The 23,597-nt window shown below is 27.9% G+C and overlaps 1 long non-coding RNA gene across 2 annotated transcripts in view; it reads right to left on the bottom strand.

Moving 5' to 3' along the window:
* Positions 1-23,254, bottom strand: part of LOC147802009 (uncharacterized) — a 42,722-nt gene extending 19,468 nt beyond the window's left edge. The window contains exons 1-3 of one of the 2 annotated variants that reach the window (XR_015430546.1): positions 22,964-23,254; positions 17,911-17,970; positions 9,173-9,274 (exon numbers count right to left, since the gene is read on the bottom strand). This is a non-coding gene — a long non-coding RNA (uncharacterized LOC147802009). Of the gene's footprint in view, positions 1-9,172; positions 9,747-17,910; positions 17,971-22,963 lie in introns of those variants that run through there. The other variant, XR_015430547.1, reaches the window with a different exon arrangement.
* Between the last annotated feature and the right edge of the window lie 343 nt (positions 23,255-23,597).

Below are 23,597 nucleotides of genomic sequence, written 5' to 3'. Positions count from 1 at the left end.
GTTTCAAAAGTCTCTTGTTTAAAAATCACAACACAGCTATTTCACTATAAGAAGTATTCTTCATAAAAACACCATTTAAGTTAACTCTTCAATCATGATAAAAAAATTTATAAACATTTTAAAAAATGTGCAAGTTAAAATGTAAAACACAAAATGCAAAAAACAGTTTTACAGGAAAAATTTCAATCTGGAATTAGACTTGAGTATTGTTTACCTTGTTTGAAAACAAAATAAAAAAAATGACACAGTGGTTGTTATTGTCAAGTCCAAGATTTCAGTATTGTCTTTATTTCACTTAATTTATTATTTACCTTACATTTTTTGTCACTTTAATAGCAAAATATTTGAAAATTTTTTTGCAAAATCACCTGAAGTTAGGAATTTATTAATTTTCTTGGATTTGCACAATTCTGTCAACATGATTTTGACAATGTTACGCACCATTATCATGTTTAGTCTCAAGAATATTAGAAAACACAAGACATTTTCAATTCTGCTATTTGAAATTTTTTTTTTTTTTTTTTTTTTTTTTTTTTTTTTTTTTTTTATGTCCAAAATTTGCCTTCTGTAAAATTTTTTCTTTTCCTCTCTTATTTTTCTTTCTACTTTTCTTTTCTTTTTTATTTTACTTTTCTTTCTACTTTCTTTATATTTATTTATTTGTACTTTTATTTTCTTTCTTGGTATTTTTATTGCAATTATTAACCCGGATTTCAGGAAATATGTGTACAGACAAATTGCTTTTATAATCAGAAAAGGTGATCAGTCTTCTCAGATTTTACATTACAACCCGTTTAACACAATTTATCACTAATTGAAATCCAAAACAAAGCTTTCAAATTTAATATGGTATTAAGGTAAATCAGTTTTCAATTTTTGACTGATCTAGCTATTTTCCTTATTTTAATCTGAAGTGCAAGTTTGGTTTATTTGCAAATTACCATTTATTTCTTTTTTCATTTATATCTTTCATTCTTTCTTTTTGGACATAATTTATTTTATTTTTTTAAATTTTAGTTCGGATATTTTTTAAAGTAATTTTTGTGTAGAGATGTTAATTAGTAATTTTATTTGTCACAATTGTGTGTTAGAAAATTCAAATATTTTATTTCTATTTCTAACGTGTTTTTGAAGTGAATTTGGTTACTAATACTTTTCAATTTGTGTTTGATCATTTTCCTATCTGTATGCTGGAATTAAAGTTCAGAAATAAGAGACTTCGTTTATTTATGGACATATCTGAGCTATGAATTAATTACCAACGTTGAACTAAAGCATTAATGTTTGGTTTCACATTTCAATTCAAATTCTAAAAACAAATATTTTATTCATTTTTCCAAACTATTTGTAATAGTTTTAACATTTCTTGATCTAATTTTTGCCACACCGTAATAGCATTCATATATCTAAATTAAATTTCAATAATTACTGCAGTTGCATTATGAAGAGAAAAAAAAAATTTAAATGGCATTTTCATTTAAATCCTAATCACTGTAAAACAAAAATATAATTTCTACTACTCAAAAAATCATAGAAGCTGTAACACATAAAATAATATGAAAATAATTTCTCGAAACACTTTTCAATCAAATAAATCAATTAACTGAAAATAAAAATTTAAAGAAATAAAAATTTCAACAGTAAATACTATCAATATATAAAAAGTAGTTTCACTTTGAAACATCAAATATGGGAAAAAATTAAAATCATAATCATTTAAGAAATTGATTTATGAGAAATGTAAAAAACTTTAACTCAAAGGATACCTGAAAAAGTTCGAATTAGTCCGAGATATTTTGAAAACCACAACAGAGATGGGAATGCGTTGAAATTCCGTAAACACAATTCCAAAACCAAAGAGGTGAGCTGCTAGGGAAAAAATTTGTTTCTTCGTTAAGATGAATCGTAAATTAACACCAATAGTGACGGAGAAATTGAAGCTTATTTTTCTTTTGAATGTCGAATATTTAAGTAGACCATTGTAAACCATTCGGGGTGTGAGAACAATTATTCATCGACGATAAAATCCAGCTCAGCACTAAGAGTGGCAAAATCAACGCTTTCTCGAAGGGATAGGGTTTCAATAAAAACATTTTAACTATCAGGAGTTCGATGCAGTTTTTCTTTTTACTCCAAGGAAAGAAATTGAAGCTCAGCTTTCTAGTAGTCTCAGGAACGTAGACAAAATATGCAGCATAGACATCAGAGTTGTAGAAGAATTTGACTGCTTATTTATCAGCTGTTCATTTGAATAAATGATTCGAAATTATTCCATATTTTTGATGTACCCTCTTCCGAAATTGATTTATTTAATTTCACATGAGATATTTAATATCTTTAATGTACCGTACGAACTGTACCCCTTCCCGACCGTTCAATCCTGGCGACTTATAACGTCGTTGCCGAGTGGAAGGATTAAAACAGGTCATAGGTCGGGAAGGAGGGTACAAAATTTATTTATTAATTATTAGACAACAGCAGTCATGAGAGTGAGTGAGAGTGCACATGAAAAGTTGCGCTCCTTGGTTATATGTTAGGGAAAATCTTGCAAAGTAAAATCCGTAAAACGTCTTAATTTAGGGAAAGAGGGAAATCTTAGTAGTTGCTATTGGTTTATGAGATAGATCGAACGTTTCCCACACAAGAGCAAAGGGAAAAATGTCCTGCTCTTAATTACATGCATACTTGAGCCAAAAATAGATTTAAGAACAGGATGTGGCTTTTAAAAGTGTGAGAAAGTATTTCGTTTAGAATAATTAATTAGGATGAAGTTTTATAGCAAAGAAACTAACATAAAAAGATTAATTGAAGCTTTTTATGTTACATATATATATATATATATATATATATATATATATATATATATATATATATATATATATATATATATATATATATATATATATATATATATATATACAAAATAAAATTAATTAAACAGTAAAAAGAAGAAAAGTATTAATATAAATTTATGCTTAAACTTTATAAAAAAAATGCAATTTACAAATAAAAACATTGATTGATAATAATTTATACTAAAATAAAAGTAATTAATTATAAAAAAACGAAGTTAACAAATTAAAGTCTAATATAAAAATATATATTATCAGGGTGGCCACTCAAATCAGGTTTCAAATTTCCCTGATTTTTCAAGGTTTTCCAGTAAAAATCTTAGCATTTCCAGGTCAGCGTGTTTTTCTTTTACCTCATAAAGTAAAGGTGGATGTACAAGAAAAGAGCATATATTATGAATTATTTTATTTATAATGTTATTTTTAATGAATCATCTTGAAAAGATGTGGAGAAAATATAGTTAGCTAGTAGAATACTTTGCTTTTAATGAATAAAAAAATATTTTAAAGTGTTGAGTAGTTTAAGTACAAACTGTACCAAGTAGCAAATACAGAGTAACCAAAAAAAAACCATGGATAAGTATTGTTTAATATATTTTCCTTAATCAAAAGCAAATAATTCCAGCTGATTATGCACTAATAAATTTTTATATTTATTTACATTTCAGCATAGAACCATTTTATACTATATTTTATCCAAACAGTGTTCTTAATAAAATTCATTGATATAATTTTCTTTAAACCAATACCTAAAGTCAAATGTTTAAATAATGTTGTTTGTTTTGAATTAGCATTATTATTGTAGGAGATATTCAGTATTCAAAAAGGCAAAACTGTCAAATTTCTTGTTGCATATTCCATAGAAAAAAACTAGATAAAATTTTTTAAATTTCATTATTTTTTTTCTTATTAGAAATTAGAATATCTAAAGAATTTGCTAACGACATGGTTTCTTAGCTTAGATTAGTTAATTGTTTTTACAACAGGGCAATTCCAGAGTGCTGGACGTAAAAAATTAACATAAATTTTTCAGAACTATCTAATAAAACATAGGTTTATAATCATCAAATTTTTATATTAAATATTTAGTACATCATAACCTATCAAAAAACAATTTGTTTCATAGAAATTAATAGCAATAAGTTCAAATTAAATGGATTAAATTGTTGGTGTTAGATGTAAATTGCACAAAAGCAAAAAATTATTACTCATTTACAAATTGTCTAAACTCTGTGAATTTGTTTGTAATTTAAATGTAAACTTGACTGAACTTTGAAGCTGACATTTGAATAAAAAGTTCTATGCAGTTCTTAACTAAAATATGATATATAATTAATTTGAACTTCTTTACTTCCATGTCAGATGCAATTTTTCAAGTTGGACATAAATATAAGTTAATGGTAACCATTATAATGTCTGAAAGTTACTTTAATTTCAATCTTAATACTATAAACAATATTTTTCACTTGAATAGCTTCTTTAAATTTAAATTGTCTTCTATTTATAATGACTGAAAATTACTTTAATCTTAATACTATAAACATTATTTTACAATTTATTAGCTTCATTGAATTTAAATTGTCTTCTATTTATTGTTGGAATGTGTTTCATAACATCTTGTGAAAAAAGTTTGTCGAAAAATCACTCCTTTTAATTTTAACTGTGCAACATATATTAACAACAATGTAAATAAAACTCATATCTAAGCAATATTACCTTAAATTTAGTAATTTTAAAAATCCTAGAATAAAAAAAAAACAGTTGCTGAATATTTTTCTTTTTTTAAAAAAATATCAGAAAAAGATGCAAAAAGTTTCATTATTTTTATGCACAATAAAAAAAACTATTGAAAAAATTGTCACTGTATATTAAAAAGGAAAAAGAAAAACAATTTTTTACAACAATGACGATTTTTATACATAATTATCTTGTCTACATAATTATAAAAGTCTATCTTGAGAATTTTTTTTGTATATCGTAATTTGAAATGATTCTATACATTTGTTCAAGATAACATGTATTTTAACAATTCATTTCGATTACTATTGTTTCCATTTTTTTGAATTTTTTTTAAAAAAAGTTACACTTTGATTGAGATTCACTAATCAAGGTAAAAAATTTCAAATGATGTAATCATTTAACAGCCTATAACTTATTGATAACTGATATTTATAAGTTAAAGTCATTATTTCTAAATCTTTAATTTGTTACCTTGAAAATGATACCTTCTTTACTTAATATTAAGTTTAAAATTTTGGTCAACTGGTTGCGCAACTTAAAACCTGTACCTGTACAGTGCAGAAGAACGAAAAAAAGTTTAATTTTTCTTCTTTCTAATAAACAAATATAAATAAATTAATTCCATATTCTAAGTTTTTACATCATTAAACATGTTTTCCATACATTCCTTGGTTTTTCAGAGTAAAAGAAGAAACAGTTTTGGAAATATTATCTCTGGAATATAAGCAACATTTACAAACTTTCAACATTGTGATTAACACACAATTCTAATTTTGAATCAAAAATAAAATATTTAACAACAAAACAGTCAAATTTAATGTAAACATCTAGTTGGTTCATAAAAGAAATAAAATATGTTATAAAAAGTTAAAATGAAATCGAGAAAATTAGCATCAATGAAACAATTTTAGTGTTAGTGATTCAAGAAAATGAGTGACTAGTTGGCCTTGCTGAGGAAAAATAATTTATTGGATAAGAGAACAAAAGCTTTCAGAAAAAGAATGCAAGAAAAAATCTATTATTAAGTTATAAAAAATTATTTTTTGGAGAATTTTATACAGTAAAAAAATACTAAAACATTTTTAATAATTTTGTTAAAAACAAAAAATACCCTCAAAGCAATGGAACAAACTTGAACAATAAATGAAATAAGCCCACAGACTAGACGATAAAATAAATAAATAAATAAATAATTTTAAAAACAGAAGCAAATATCCTAACTAAAGAGCTAATATCTTCCACCTCCTCCACAATTTTTGTCTTTCCTAAACTGCATAGTCCCATAACCTCCAAAGAGGTCAAAGGTTTCTCCATTCATTTAGCAACCATGGGTGAGTTTAATATGGCATTCTAGTTCAGCAAGGTAATAATGGAGAGAATTTTAATGCAAGCAAAGTATTGCCAAGTTGATGATATTTCAACTGTTTCACGACAAATTTCTGTCTAAATAAAGTGGATATAACGGATGGTAAAATAATTTAAATTAGGAAAAAAATCCCAGCTTTTCCTTAAAATTCCCTGATTTTTTCAAGTTTTCGTCCAAATTTCCCACCCTGACTTTTCCAGGTTTTTTTCCAGTGTAAAAAAATTCCCTGATAATTCCAAGTGGGTGGCGACCCTGATAAAAACTATTTGGGGAAACAGGAGTTAGTTACACATTCTCTAGCTTCTAATTTTTTTTATTTCATTAAAAAATTATCAATAAATTTTGAATATTTTTTTCCCTACAAGACAATCTCTGCACACCATTCATGATTTAAAAAAAAATAATAAAAAAATAATGTAATTTTTTTTACGAAAAAGCCTTTAAGTGTGGGTGAATGTACTCCAACGGTGGGGTACTTTTAGCAATTTTAGGTATATACATAGTTGCCAACTTAGATAGAAAAAAATCCAGTAGATTTTACAAAATATAACTGTTTAAACAACATGCATTGTGACTCAGAGACAATTTTTTAAAAAAAAATACAATTTAAAAAACGCAAACATACAGATAAGGTTTTAGATATTTTCTGTTTTTTCATATGAATAGTAAATAGTTTTTTGTGGTGTTTCTTTTAGGAAAGTTCAAATTGAAAAAAAGGGTTATTTTTTTATTAAGAGCATTTTATATTTAGATATTCGATTAGATAAGAAAAATTAAAAATTCTTTTACCAAAAAAAGAATTATAATAGCCAATACTGCAAGTTACATATCTAAATTTAACTGGTGTTTTGTGAAACTTAATTGTAGAAATAAATAAGGGTAATCCTATATTCTTGGAAAAAGTAAAAATTCTATTATCAATTTCTTTTTTAGAATTATTAATTTTGAGAAAAGTATTATTGTTTTCACATTCTTTACACATTAACTAATTAAAAAAAATTTCTGCAAATCAAGCAATAATTATTAGAGGCTTTATCAACAACACAAATGATAACCCTGGCTTTTCATACTATTGTTCAAAAAATTCAATTTGAAATTATACAATACATAAAATTTCCACTCACTAAATCCTTCTACAGGCCAATTGAATTTTTTTGAGCATTTTCGCAATAAAACAATCTAAACTCTTACTGATTGAAGCAAGAATAAAATTTAAGTGATAATTTTTTTTGTTTGTCTAAACTTAGTCCCAAGTCCCATGAGAAATCTTAAATCTATACTATTAATAAAGTTAAGGTCACCCGTGACAATGTGCATAAAATAATTATTAACAACTCAAATAAATATCTTTTAAATTATTTAAATTTTTATAATAGAAATTATAATTACAAATTCTTTTCTTTAAAGTTTTACAATATCTAAAACAAACAGAAACTCTGATCTTCTCTTTAATTGGGAAATATTCAGAAAGTTTATTAACAGTCATAGAAGGTAGTAAACCCCTTTCAAAATCTTTACCAAGAAAATAAATAACACCAAATTCTTTTTTAATTTTTTAAACATTTAATAAATCAAAATTGTTGATAGCAAGCTTAAATTTAATAAGATCTAAAGCAATATATTTAAATTCAGGGGTAGAAAATTTAATTGTTCTTTGATCATTCTTTTTAACACTGAACTTTTAATACTAAAAATAAAACTCTAATCTTTTGAATGTTAAATTCATTGACATCCAATAAAAACAAAATTTTGAAAAGTACCAAATTAAATTTATTTTTAATTTTGCCTTCACGTTTACCCCATTTCATACTGATCATTTTATATTGTGATTCTATTAGACTTTAATCATCTGTCATAATGAAAATAGTAACAATTTCCTTAGGGTATTCATCTCAAATGAGTCAGGACTTAAATGAGTAGTAAAAACTTGAATTCTAATTAACTAACTTATTAACTTTGATGTGATCCTGTAGCAGAATTTTCCGAACTATCAAAGACAAAACTCTCTTGCACTAATATCTTTTTGCAAGATATTTTAATAATAACAAACGTATATGTTAGTAAAATAAAATAACAAAAGCACTGGGTTTACAAAAATCTGTCTCTCTATATTTTTAAATTGAACATTTTTATTCTAATATTATGAGTGATATTCTCGCATTTTGTTGGGGGGGGGGGATAAAGAAACAGCTTAAAAGATAATTTGATTCTAGAAATGATGTTTTTTCTTTCATTTTTTGAAAGAACACCATAATTTTTAAGAAACATGATAAAAACATTTTCTATTTTTTATAAAATGTGACTGTGAGAGGGGATTTTGTTACAAATTCAGATATTCGGAACACCATGAAATGGGGGGGGGGGGTAAATTCCATTTCAAAAATTAGATTTTACAGCTACTTAAATCCATGACTTTTCATGATTTTTTTTAAAAAAAAAAATAGTTAAAATCATGACATTTCACAAATTTTGTTCAGTACCGAAACTCATGACTTTCCAGGTGGGCAGATACCCTGTATATCGTTAAACTAAATTAATATCTAAAGATGATTTTAAAATAAGAAATCTAATGAAACCCTGAAAATTATGTCGTATGTGTGTAAAAGCCATAAAAAATGTAAAAAATTGCTTCTAACTTTAATGCTTTTACTATATGAACCAATATAACTATAACAACCAATATCAAAAATCTTTAAAAAAAATCCTAATATTTAGCAGCTATGCAACACAAAAGGACAGCAAAAGTTAAAAAATAATAAAAATTTAGAGCAAAATATTGCACAATATGCAATTCAAAAAGTAGGGAATTTTAAGTTTTTTTTTTTTTTAAATTCAGTAAAAGATAATAAAACTTGAATACCTAAATATTAATTTACATATATTGCTGCTGGTTAACATTTCCCATTTGTAATAGACATCAAACATACTTGAATATAAATTTATTATAATACAATTAAATTTAAAAGTTTGAATAAAATTAAGAATTTTATTCATTTTTAGATAATTGCTACTCATTTTTAATAAGTTACAATGAATAGATGTAAAAATATTTCAAGGGAAAAGCTAAATATTAGAATTAATTTGAAAATAGAAAATATTCATTTATGTATGTATGTACAATATAGTATTTCCCAGATCATAAAAATTTAAAATAGACAGAAGAAACTTTCATTGAAATCAAGAGAAACTGATATAAATATATTTAAAAACTCACAACATTCTCCAGACTTTCGATCAACAATGGCAACATGTCTAGTTTCTTTAATAAGACGTTCTCTGGTATCTTCAGCAAGGTCCACAATGTCATCAATTATTTCTAAAACATCATAATGTTTTATATTAAAACAAAATAATTTAAATTATTAAATTCTTTTCAAATTTTTGAAAAGTTAACTAAAATATTTTTCAAATTATACCCAAATTTAATTTCATGCAAAAAAAGATACACACGACTTAGTTTGTCTTTTGTAATCAAGAAAAACTGATACAATAACAGGGTGGCCACTCAAATCAGATTTCAAATTTCCCTGATTTTTCCAGATAAAAATCTTAAAATTTCCAGGTTTTTGTTTCTTTTTTCTTATAAAATATAGGATGTGTACAAGAAAAGTGTCTATATTATAAAATATTTTATTCAAAATGCTATTTTTTTAACATATCATCTTGAAAAAAATAATTTATTTTGACAATTTGGCAAGATTTTTTTATATTTTTTAATGTTTCGGTACAAAATTTTGAATCAAAAATCATATATTGACAAACATAAGAATAAAATTAAATATTAATATATAGTTCCTAAAAAAACCTAAAAAAACCTAAAAAAACCTTTTTTTAGGAGCCCTTATGGCTCCTAAAAAAACCTTTTTTTAAAGTTAGAATATGTTAAAAAATGTTAAAACAAAATAGAAAAAATTAGCATTAATGCAACAATTGTAATGATTTGTCAACAAACATTGCTGTTAGCGATTGTAAAAAAATGTGTGATTGGTTGGTTTGTTGAGAAAAAATAATTCACAGATTTCTTTGAATGGGAGTAGAAAAGCCTTCTGAAAAAAAGTGCGACATAAAATCTTTTATTATTAAATTATAACCAACTAATTTTTGGAGAATTTTATAAAGTTAAAAATACAAAAACATTTTGTCAAAATAGAAAAAAAAATTACCACCAAAGCATCGGAACAAACTTGAGCCATAAATGGATTCAGACCATGAAAGAATTTAAAAACAGAAGCTAATGTCCTAATCCCTTTTTCCACCAGAATCTTTCCTAAATTGCAGAGTCCCATAGCCGTCAAAGGTTTCTACATTCGTGTAGCAACCGTGGGAAAATTTTATGTGGGATTCTAGTTTAAAAGAGCTGTAATGGAGCAAATTTTGATGCAAGCAAAGTATCACTAAGTTGATGATATTTCAGCTGTTTGGAGGTACATTTCCGCCTTAAAAAGTGGGTATAATGGATGAAATAATTTAAATTAAGAAAATTAGTAAATAATTTAAATTAGTGAAATTTAAAAAAAATTATCAAAGAAAAAATTTCCAGATTTTCTTTAATATTCCCTGATTTTTTCCAGGCTTCAATCCAAATTTCCCTGATATTTCCAGGTTTTTTCCAGTATAAAAAAATTCCCTGATAATTCCAGGTTTTCAAGGTTTTCCAGGTGGGTGGCCACCCTGATTATTTATACAGCTGCAGATAAAATCTGTAGACAGAATAATGTACGAAAAAATCAAAAATCAATATATGTTACAAAAGCAAAACACAGATTAAAGTGAAACTTTTGCATAAAAGAAATCAAGAAAAAACTTGAAAAAGCATTAAACACAAAAAGAATTCTGTAAATAACTCAAAAAAGTGTATTAAAATAACTCGACAACAAATTAATTAACAGATATTACAGTTTTGAAATAATATTAAAATACAAAAAGATATTATCTTAGGGCATGAAATATAAAAACAAAAATAATAAAATATGGATTAAGTAATAGAAAATCAGAATTTCGTAAATCACATCAAAAAATTTACTTGGAAGCTAAAATTAAATGAACACAAAAACTAATATTAATGTTTTATACTTAACATGTACTAATACTAAACTGAAACTCATAGAAAAATTAATGTAAATAAAACTTTAAAAATCATTAAAAAAAATTACTAAACAAAAAAAGTAAATTAAGAAAAAACTAGTACTATCGTAACCTAAAACTATTTTAAAAATTAAGGTAAGAAAAAACTTTTAAAAATCTTAAAATATAAAAAGGTGAAATAGTTTTAATGTGGCAAAAGAACGTGTCATTCTGTAAATAAAAAAAAAGTTTTCCAGAAAGAACAAATGTCCCTATTTGTAAAAAAAATTTCACATTACTGTTAAAAATAAGCACGTATGTAAGTTTTAAGAAACTTTTGAGTGATCACAAAAAATAAGGGCCTCCAATAAAAAAAAGGAAGAGTTGAGACCAATATTAGAAATAGCATCAAAAGAGTATTCTAAATACAAAAAAAAGAGCTTTTACACACATTATCTAGAAAAATCATAGAAAAGAAAAGAAAAAAAAGCAAAACAAAGAAAAATGTTAGAAAAAAGTAAGCATTATTACCTCGACAGCAAGTAAGCTTCCAGTCTCCGGAAGGCGGACAGGTCCTAGATTAAGAAATTCATTGCAACTACACTCTGCAGATGAATTTCTAAATCGTTACTACGGCCCCGGCAATACAAGCACATAGATCAAATAATTCTTTTACCGCTAGCGATACAGAATTACTCAATCATATTCCGGACTTCATGGAAGACATACCCCATCATCAACCAGTTCATCACTCGAACTGGTTGGGGCATAATAACTAGAAAAATCATAGAAAAGAAAAAAAAAAGAAAAACAAAGAAAAATGTTAGAAAAAAGTAAGCATTATTACCTCGACAGCAAGTAAGCTTCCAGTTTCCGGAAGGCGGACAGGTCCTAGATTAAGAAATTCATTGCAACTACACTCTGCAGATGAATTTCTAAATCGTTACTACGGCCCCGGCAATACAAGCACATAGATCAAGTAATTCTTTTACCGCTAGCGATACAGAATTACTCAATCATATTCCGGACTTCATGGAAGACATACCCCATCATCAACCAGTTCATCACTCGAACTGGTTGGGGCATAATAACTAGAAAAATCATAGAAAAGAAAAAAAAAGCAAAACAAAGAAAAATGTTAGAAAAAAGTAAGCATTATTACCTCGACAGCAAGTAAGCTTCCAGTTTCCGGAAGGCGGACAGGTCCTAGATTAAGAAATTCATTGCAACTACACTCTGCAGATGAATTTCTAAATCGTTACTACGGCCCCGGCAATACAAGCACATAGATCAAGTAATTCTTTTACCGCTAGCGATACAGAATTACTCAATCATATTCCGGACTTCATGGAAGACATACCCCATCATCAACCAGTTCATCACTCGAACTGGTTGGGGCATAATAACTAGAAAAATCATAGAAAAGAAAAAAAAAAAAGCAAAACAAAGAAAAATGTTAGAAAAAAGTAAGCATTATTACCTCGACAGCAAGTAAGCTTCCAGTTTCCGGAAGGCGGACAGGTCCTAGATTAAGAAATTCATTGCAACTACACTCTGCAGATGAATTTCTAAATCGTTACTACGGCCCCGGCAATACAAGCACATAGATCAAGTAATTCTTTTACCGCTAGCGATACAGAATTACTCAATCATATTCCGGACTTCATGGAAGACATACCCCATCATCAACCAGTTCATCACTCGAACTGGTTGGGGCATAATAACTAGAAAAATCATAGAAAAGAAAAAAAAAAGCAAAACAAAGAAAAATGTTAGAAAAAAGTAAGCATTATTACCTCGACAGCAAGTAAGCTTCCAGTTTCCGGAAGGCGGACAGGTCCTAGATTAAGAAATTCATTGCAACTACACTCTGCAGATGAATTTCTAAATCGTTACTACGGCCCCGGCAATACAAGCACATAGATCAAGTAATTCTTTTACCGCTAGCGATACAGAATTACTCAATCATATTCCGGACTTCATGGAAGACATACCCCATCATCAACCAGTTCATCACTCGAACTGGTTGGGGCATAATAACTAGAAAAATCATAGAAAAGAAAAAAAAAAAGCAAAACAAAGAAAAATGTTAGAAAAAAGTAAGCATTATTACCTCGACAGCAAGTAAGCTTCCAGTTTCCGGAAGGCGGACAGGTCCTAGATTAAGAAATTCATTGCAACTACACTCTGCAGATGAATTTCTAAATCGTTACTACGGCCCCGGCAATACAAGCACATAGATCAAGTAATTCTTTTACCGCTAGCGATACAGAATTACTCAATCATATTCCGGACTTCATGGAAGACATACCCCATCATCAACCAGTTCATCACTCGAACTGGTTGGGGCATAATAACTAGAAAAATCATAGAAAAGAAAAAAAAAAAAGCAAAACAAAGAAAAATGTTAGAAAAAAGTAAGCATTATTACCTCGACAGCAAGTAAGCTTCCAGTTTCCGGAAGGCGGACAGGTCCTAGATTAAGAAATTCATTGCAACTACACTCTGCAGATGAATTTCTAAATCGTTACTACGGCCCCGGCAATACAAGCACATAGATCAAGTAATTCTTTTACCGCTAGCGATACAGAATTACTCAATCATATTCCGGACTTCATGGAAGACATACCCCATCATCAACCAGTTCATCACTCGAACTGGTTGGGGCATAATAACTAGAAAAATCATAGAAAAGAAAAAAAAAAAAGCAAAACAAAGAAAAATGTTAGAAAAAAGTAAGCATTATTACCTCGACAGCAAGTAAGCTTCCAGTTTCCGGAAGGCGGACAGGTCCTAGATTAAGAAATTCATTGCAACTACACTCTGCAGATGAATTTCTAAATCGTTACTACGGCCCCGGCAATACAAGCACATAGATCAAGTAATTCTTTTACCGCTAGCGATACAGAATTACTCAATCATATTCCGGACTTCATGGAAGACATACCCCATCATCAACCAGTTCATCACTCGAACTGGTTGGGGCATAATAACTAGAAAAATCATAGAAAAGAAAAAAAAAAAGCAAAACAAAGAAAAATGTTAGAAAAAAGTAAGCATTATTACCTCGACAGCAAGTAAGCTTCCAGTTTCCGGAAGGCGGACAGGTCCTAGATTAAGAAATTCATTGCAACTACACTCTGCAGATGAATTTCTAAATCGTTACTACGGCCCCGGCAATACAAGCACATAGATCAAGTAATTCTTTTACCGCTAGCGATACAGAATTACTCAATCATATTCCGGACTTCATGGAAGACATACCCCATCATCAACCAGTTCATCACTCGAACTGGTTGGGGCATAATAACTAGAAAAATCATAGAAAAGAAAAAAAAAAAAGCAAAACAAAGAAAAATGTTAGAAAAAAGTAAGCATTATTACCTCGACAGCAAGTAAGCTTCCAGTTTCCGGAAGGCGGACAGGTCCTAGATTAAGAAATTCATTGCAACTACACTCTGCAGATGAATTTCTAAATCGTTACTACGGCCCCGGCAATACAAGCACATAGATCAAGTAATTCTTTTACCGCTAGCGATACAGAATTACTCAATCATATTCCGGACTTCATGGAAGACATACCCCATCATCAACCAGTTCATCACTCGAACTGGTTGGGGCATAATAACTAGAAAAATCATAGAAAAGAAAAAAAAAAAAGCAAAACAAAGAAAAATGTTAGAAAAAAGTAAGCATTATTACCTCGACAGCAAGTAAGCTTCCAGTTTCCGGAAGGCGGACAGGTCCTAGATTAAGAAATTCATTGCAACTACACTCTGCAGATGAATTTCTAAATCGTTACTACGGCCCCGGCAATACAAGCACATAGATCAAGTAATTCTTTTACCGCTAGCGATACAGAATTACTCAATCATATTCCGGACTTCATGGAAGACATACCCCATCATCAACCAGTTCATCACTCGAACTGGTTGGGGCATAATAACTAGAAAAATCATAGAAAAGAAAAAAAAAAGCAAAACAAAGAAAAATGTTAGAAAAAAGTAAGCATTATTACCTCGACAGCAAGTAAGCTTCCAGTTTCCGGAAGGCGGACAGGTCCTAGATTAAGAAATTCATTGCAACTACACTCTGCAGATGAATTTCTAAATCGTTATTACGGCCCCGGCAATACAAGCACATAGATCAAGTAATTCTTTTACCGCTAGCGATACAGAATTACTCAATCTTATTCCGGACTTCATGGAAGACATACCCCATCATCAACCAGTTCATCACTCGAACTGGTTGGGGCATAATAACTAGAAAAATCATAGAAAAGAAAAAAAAAGAAAAACAAAGAAAAATGTTAGAAAAAAGTAAGCATTATTACCTCGACAGCAAGTAAGCTTCCAGTTTCCAGAAGGCGGACAGGTCCTAGATTAAGAAATTCATTGCAACTACACTCTGCAGATGAATTTCTAAATCGTTACTACGGCCCCGGCAATACAAGCACATAGATCAAATAATTCTTTTACCGCTAGCGATACCGAATTACTCAATCATATTCCGGACTTCATGGAAGACATACCCCATCATCAACCAGTTCATCACTCGAACTGGTTGGGGCATAATAACTAGAAAAATCATAGAAAAGAAAAAAAAGCAAAACAAAGAAAAATGTTAGAAAAAAGTAAGCATTATTACCTCGACAGCAAGTAAGCTTCCAGTTTCCGGAAGGCGGACAGGTCCTAGATTAAGAAATTCATTGCAACTACACTCTGCAGATGAATTTCTAAATCGTTACTACGGCCCCGGCAATACAAGCACATAGATCAAGTAATTCTTTTACCGCTAGCGATACAGAATTACTCAATCATATTCCGGACTTCATGGAAGACATACCCCATCATCAACCAGTTCATCACTCGAACTGGTTGGGGCATAATAACTAGAAAAATCATAGAAAAGAAAAAAAAAGCAAAACAAAGAAAAATGTTAGAAAAAAGTAAGCATTATTACCTCGACAGCAAGTAAGCTTCCAGTTTCCGGAAGGCGGACAGGTCCTAGATTAAGAAATTCATTGCAACTACACTCTGCAGATGAATTTCTAAATCGTTACTACGGCCCTGGCAATACAAGCACATAGATCAAGTAATTCTTTTACCGCTAGCGATACAGAATTACTCAATCATATTCCGGACTTCATGGAAGACATACCCCATCATCAACCAGTTCATCACTCGAACTGGTTGGGGCATAATGACTCAAAAGAAAATGAAAAGATATCGAACTGGCAGGAACATAATCGTTTATAAAAATATTAGTAGAAAAAAAGAAAAACAAAGGAGAATAGTTATTAAAAAAATATTTACTATCACGATAGCAGCCGTGCCGATAACGACACATAATTTCTGAATCATAATCAGGACATAATATAATTTATATCGAGAGTATTATTAATTAATTTAGATTGACCTTCTGATCAAGAGAAATAATGATAAGTTATTGTATGTAAATTAGTTTCCATATTCAAAATTTAAATGCTTAAAAAAATATGAATTAAAGTAATATAAGACTTACTAATATTCTATAAGCTGCGTGCAAAATAATTTGATAGTTAATAAACCTTTCGATACTATATCCACCTTCCCTATTTCGTTTTGTTTATTTAAATGTAAATGCTTCAAAACTTAATAAACACATGTCTTGGTATATAAATAATAAATCAATTCTGTGAAGAAAAATGCAGAATAGTGTTTTTTTAATATTGCATGCTCTAAACTAATTTAATATTTAACTGTGAAATAAAGGCTTTGTTTTTCCAAATATATATAAGCATTCTCTTTTTTCTCTTTTTGTTTTTATTGTACTTATATACAATTATATTTATAAATGAAGTAAAATAAGTATTAGTAAAATAAAGTAAAATAAGTACTAAAAATTAAAATATGATGTAAAATAAATACTAAAAATTTGAGCAAAGAGAACACCTTCTTCGCAAAGAAAAAAAAAGTAAATTTTTTTTCTTTCTGTGACTTAATTTGAGGTTTAATTTCATTGGGATTAAATCCAATTTTGTAGTATCTTCGTATAAAGTTTCAACTGAAATTTAAACAATGTAAATTTTTTAAATATAATTTCTAAGGTTTATATATTTGCAAATTTTGCAACATGTATTAAGGTAACGACAATCTCTAACTGACCACACTGAGGTTACAGAAATATCCGATTTTTGAAGATAGTGTTATAGATTCTCTCTGTAAATTCTGGTACAGGGGTTTAAAATGTCACATCAATATTTCCGATACAATATTACTGTTATTGTTATGGAACAGTTAAATGTAGGGCAATTGACCAGTTTTGAATGATAATAATAGTATGATTTTATAAAATTTTGTTTTAAAAAAAGAAATTAGTTCTAATATTCGAATATGTGTTTCATTTTCGAATGAATTGCGTGCGAGTTTTTCTAACAATATTAAACGAGTTTTTCGAAAATGTTTAACTTAAATATTATGATTTGCAAAATTAGTGCATTATCATTCCTTGGATTGTGATAGCAAAACCAATTTTGAATTGAGAATATATTAAGTATTTCAAATTTAAAATTTGTATAATTACAATTAAGAATTTGTTTGTATAGGGAAAGGATAGAGATTATAGTGTATAAAGAATATAGAATATATATATGAATATTTAAAAAAAATATAGATATTCTTTGCACATTTATAATGAGCACAAGCAATTGATCGAAATAAATGAATAACTGGTCAATGCCTTTAAATGAAAAAGCAAAAAACAAATATATATATATATATATATATATATATATATATATATATATATATATATATATATATATATATATATATATATATATATATATATATATATATATATATAAATGAGAGAAAGAGAATTGAAATCGAGCAATAAAATCGGTACTTATCATTTTTTTCATCAAAATTCTTCGAGCTTATACTCCGATTTCCTTAGTTTCATGACCTTGAAAGAGAAATTAGATAATATTAATATCAATATTTCACACATCAAAATAGCAAGTATATAATCTATAGGAGATAGCAATCAGTAAGCGGCACGAAGGGACTGTATATATGCTGTTTAATCGAGCGGTTGTAAAAAAATCAAAAACGTTCAATGTTACTTACTAAATTAGAAATACAGTATTTATTTCTTTTGTTTTTTTATTTCTGTCTAGAATATGAAAAAAGTAATTAAATTGATTTGAACTATTTTTATTATAGCGTTACAGTTCTTCGGATAAGCTTCATGGCTCAAATAGTAAAAAATAAAAAATAATTTTAAAAAAACGTTAAAAAAAATCCATCAATATCAAGAAAGAATTTTTCTAAGAAGGAATTAACTGAGCTGGAGATTTGGAATTAAATGTAATTCTTATCAGGGGTCTGTCCAGACATATTGTGAAAGGTCCGTGTTCGTAAAATTGTGAAAAAATTATTTGTAATTTGTGAATATAAAATAAACGTTAAGTCACACATTCTTTCAACCAGGGTTCGCTTTTGTGAATTTGTGCAAATAGGATCCGTTATTGCAAAACTTTTTCAAGGTGTTTTTAAATTGTAAAAACATACAAGATTATGCTCAACACTGTAAATATATAATTAAAAAAATTAAATTTTATAAAATAAACAGCAATTGCAGCTACTGATTTAGCGATGCAACATATAAAACAGTAATGAAGATAAACAAATTTGTGAAGGGTCCGATTAAAAGAAATTATTATTTCGTTTTTATTATTACGTTTTTATGAAAAGATATTTTGTGGAGGGTCCGTAATTTCTTCTAAACAGACCCCGGCTTATGAATCACTAAAATATTGTTTGCTGAAACCGGGGTTTGCTCTTTAAAAGCGAACTAAGTTCCAATTGGGTCTACCAACCAAGTATTTTTGCTTTCTTCGTTAAATCTGGCTTCTCATTAAATCTGGGTTCATTATGAACGATTTCAACTCTACTAGAGGGAAACGGTTAAATACTGCGCATTCGTACTATGACTGACAAAGAGTAAGGAGAGAAAAAAATTACATTTTATGAAACAATAAATCCATTGTGTAAAGTATAAAAAATTTACCACTGATAGAATTTTTTAAACAATCAATAAATATAGTAAAATTTAGATTTAAGCTCTACCTTTGAGAGTTTAAATACTTCGGATTTTCTAATGAAAAGAGGCATTTAAAGACAAGTTAAAAAGTGAATCAGTTTGTACAAAAGCCAACTTCTTTGATTAAGTTCAGTAAAGAAAAATAATTTTGATTTATTAAAATCTAATAAATGACGAGAGGTGTGAAAAATAAATATTGACAAGTAAATATGATTTTAAATATGCGAGTATATCTGGTAGCCCTTTCATTTTTCTCAACTTTATACGTTTTTGTATAAAAGTTGACTAACATGCTAATCAGTTTCCTTTTAAGCAGTCTAATTAGCTGGCTTCGTAACCTTTTTTTGGAAAAAAAACCTAAAACAGTTAATATAAGCCCAATAAATTCTAAATTGGCAAGCTAAAGTGACCAAAAAATATTATATTGAAATTAATTATTAAAAGCAGAGAGTTGAATCACTAGCGAAAAAGACTGGATAAAAAATAACAAAACCAGTTTGATAGCCTGATAATAACTTTCCAGTGATCGCAGTTGAACTCCTTTTTTCTCCGGCAACTAAACAGGTTTTGATTCTTTGTCCTTCTTTCTCTAGATTTCTCAAATTTCAATAACTTTTTCTTAAAACTTTTTATTCATTTTTTTTTCAATGTTTCACTATTAATTTTCAAACCTTAATGCTCATACTGTTTTCACTTAAGTTTTGAGGGTTCTGAGAAACGGCGATCAATATTATATATCCTGCATATTTGATTTCTTTTTGTTGCAGTTGGGTGACGACCTGATATTTTGAAACTTTTATTTCATCATAATTGCGAACATTACACATTCTTTGTATTTTAATTTTTATTTAAAATTACTTTAGTACTTTTTTGTTCACAAAAATTTAATCGGGACATAAACAGACCAGTGAAAATGTAAAGAGATTATTACTCACTATATAGCGTCTGATTTTCGTAATTTCTATCCTTGTATCAAATTGTACAAAATTTGGAGGCATAAAAATGCTGATAGCGGTTGTTTTATTTTATAATCATAGTTGAACAGCAGACCCAATTTTGTGTTTATGAAACTAACGTTCAACTCCATAGATTAGTAACTTTGAATCCAAACCAAAAGACAAGGAAACTCCAGGATTGAGAGAAATTTTCCTTTGTGGAGGACATTTAGATAGAACTAACCCGCATTTGCGTTACATTAGGAGAAAAACCCCGAAAACCTTCCACAGTTAAACTGACGGCGAAGAATCTCTATCCCATGATTCGTATAACACTGAGGATATTTTACTCCAGCACTCTAGTCGTTGTGAAATTTATTTCGACCCGCCATTGCTGGGATTCGAACCCAGGTTACCTTACTGGGAGGCAAGTGCTTTATCCCCTGTACCCCAGAGATCAATAATCAGAAGTACAATAACATAGAAATATATTCAGTTAACCTTAACAAAATTCATATTGACGCAATTTTAAGCAGTATATACTACTTCATTTTATATTGGAATATAACATTCATAAGACTATGCATATATTTACTATTGAATAAAAACATAATATTTAGATAAACGATATAGAGATATCCTTACTTAATCCTAAATCTATATATAGATATAGGATTTAGATATATCTAAATTAAAAATTAAACTACACTGAAATTTTATACTTCTATGTAAAATGATGAAATAAGTGTGATTTTTAGAAATCAATGTTCTAGTTTTGGGGGAAAATTAACACTAGAATTCTTTATCATTTTGCATTTGAAGCAATATAAATTTCTGCTTACAGCATTTATTTGGGTTTATGTTTTCTAGCTTTTTTGATAAGGAGTGAAGATAAAATTTTAGAACAGTCCATTTGACTGTGATTTATAAGATTTCTTAGCTTTTTTTTATTAAATTTTATATTTCTATAAAATCATTTACAATATTTAATCATTTATTGTATTTATACTTGTTAGATGAGTAAAAAAAAAGATAAGTAAATGAGTTGGGGACAACAAAGTTTCATAGTTCTAGGTAGTTATGAGAAACAACTTATGTTTAGGAAATTAGTATGGAAATTATCAACATCCATAATTCTTATTACTCAACGTCAGACCGTAATTTCAGTCATGTCATGACATCGTAATAATTACGGATAAATCTAAGTTGTTTGCTCTACCATATATATGAAATGTCAATGCTCTTTCAATTTTCGACATGGAAATATAGACAGTTTTTTTTTTGTTTTATTTTATTATTTTTTTCAACTATAATCTAAAAAAATATTTAATAAAAATTAAAGAAAAATTTGGAGAAAAAAAATTAAAAACTTCACAAGCTATGAGCATTTTAAGTAGTTTTTCATGCTGCGCATGTGCAGAAAAATTACCTCAATTAAAAAATATTTTTGTCAAATAAATAAAAAAAGTATTATTCTAATATCATAAAAATTTTATTAAGTTTGAAGCAATTTTCTAAGTAGTTCGTGTACTTTTCAAAAGAAAGCTGAAAATTATCAGGAATTAACACAATCTGATCCACAAATGTCATTTTCTAGCATTGCAAATTACATAATACAAATCATGATACAAAACATACAAAATTAAATTTGAAGAAAATCCTCAATCGTTTTGAGTTTTTTTTAAAAAAAAAGTAATAAAAAAAAAGAAATACAAAAACTACTTGGTAAAGTGCCTAAAACTTTTAAAATTTTTACAATGTGAAAATTAAAACTTTTTTCATTAGTCAATTGTAATTCACTACAAAATTATGAAAATTATGAAAAAATTATGAAAAATTTAGTTTTTTGTGCATGTGCAATATAACGAGATGCATTGAATACTCATATCTTGCACAGTTTATTTATTTTTTTTTTCAAATTTAAAAACAATAATTTTGTAATTAATTTTAAAATGATTCGAAATCTAATTTAATCTCATTAAATTCGGGTTGAATGATCCTAAACGAATGGGACTTTACATTTATATACAAAAATAAAAGAGGTGTAATAATTTGGTTTTTTTTCCTGGTATTTTTTTTTCGAAAATTTTCACACATATATATCCGATACATTACTTTGAATTACAGTTTGTGAGTATACAGAATAATACATTAAATACGGACAACTTAACTTTTAACCATAACTGTTCAACTTCAATATGTGTGTGTATGTATATATATATATATATTTCTTAAAAATTAAATATTTTTTAAATTGTATTATTAAATATTATCAAATACTCCAAGTCCTTAATGTAATGTTTGAAATTCGGATAAGAAAAATTAAATAATCTGTTAATTCACATATGATCAATCGTTTTATCACGAAAAATATGAATTAAATCAACTGAGAAAAAAAAATATCAATATTTTTCAATACGTGAATTTTTGTTTAATTTTATCTGTAAGATTTATTTTCGTTATTTTCTTTTTGTTTATAGAGTATGTATACATGGTAAGAACTTTAAATAAATAGGAAATAGTAAGTTTTGAATTAATGTAACATTTAAAAGAAATTAGAATTTCCTCCAGTTAATTCCAATTTATTCATTTATAATTATATAAATAATTAAAAACGTTAATTTTGTTTATTCAACAAATTTCTGTCGTATAGCTTTCATATAAACAATAGATTCTGATCACATTAAATTTAAATATTGAATCTAAAATACAATTTAAAAGTGTCTCGAACGTAAAAAGAGCTCCATTCTGAAAGAACTGTTTGGTAAAAGCGTCTGAAGATATACACCAACATTTCTCTTTCGATGTGGAAAGAAATCCATAAAATACAAAGATTTTAATATAAATATTAGTAAAGGGAAATTATTTATCAAATAAAATGTATCGTGAATATAAAGTATATTAAAATTCTTTATTACCTCTATCAGGAGAATTGCCAATCACGAACAATCACCGTCTTAAATGCAGCACGATCACAGTTCTATAAATTGTTCCATCACATGATGATTTCATTTCATTTTCGCCTCTTAGTTGATAACCAATCAAATCGAAGGACGAGTAAAAGAAAATTTGCATCTGCCAAATTTCTGCAGAGCGAAGTGAAAACTCTTCTACTGTTTTAAGGGTTGCTTTAAGTTAATTTCTTACAGATTAAGGAAGGGAAATCGCCATGTCAATGGCGGGAATCAAAATTTTCAACAAGACATTTTTAAATGAATTAGGTATTTAAATCCTCGTTCTTTTTAAAATGAATCATATTTATTTATTGTTACACATGCATAAGCAGGTTTGTGTGCTTATTACGAAATACAACTTTTGTTTTACGTAGAAAATCAGAATTTTGCAAAATTCTAATATGCCTCATTTCTTTCCATTCATTCTCCAAACTGGCGTAACGTTTAGAAGCGGGTAAGGAAGTGGAAATACTGTGATAATTGAAATAAAAAGTGTTTGTTTGTGCAGTATGGTGAGATGGAGGGGGGAGGGGCTATTGTGACAAAGGAGAGTCACTTTTTATTCTGCCCTAATGTCAGCAAGGATATGAATTTTTCG

Source organism: Parasteatoda tepidariorum, chromosome 11 (assembly GCF_982258835.1).
Source record: "Parasteatoda tepidariorum strain Cologne lab strain chromosome 11, Ptep-v5.0, whole genome shotgun sequence".
Classification (NCBI taxonomy): Eukaryota; Metazoa; Arthropoda; class Arachnida; order Araneae; family Theridiidae; genus Parasteatoda; species Parasteatoda tepidariorum.
Note: the sequence above shows the minus strand (reverse complement) of the source record. Positions and strands in the feature narration are given on the sequence as shown.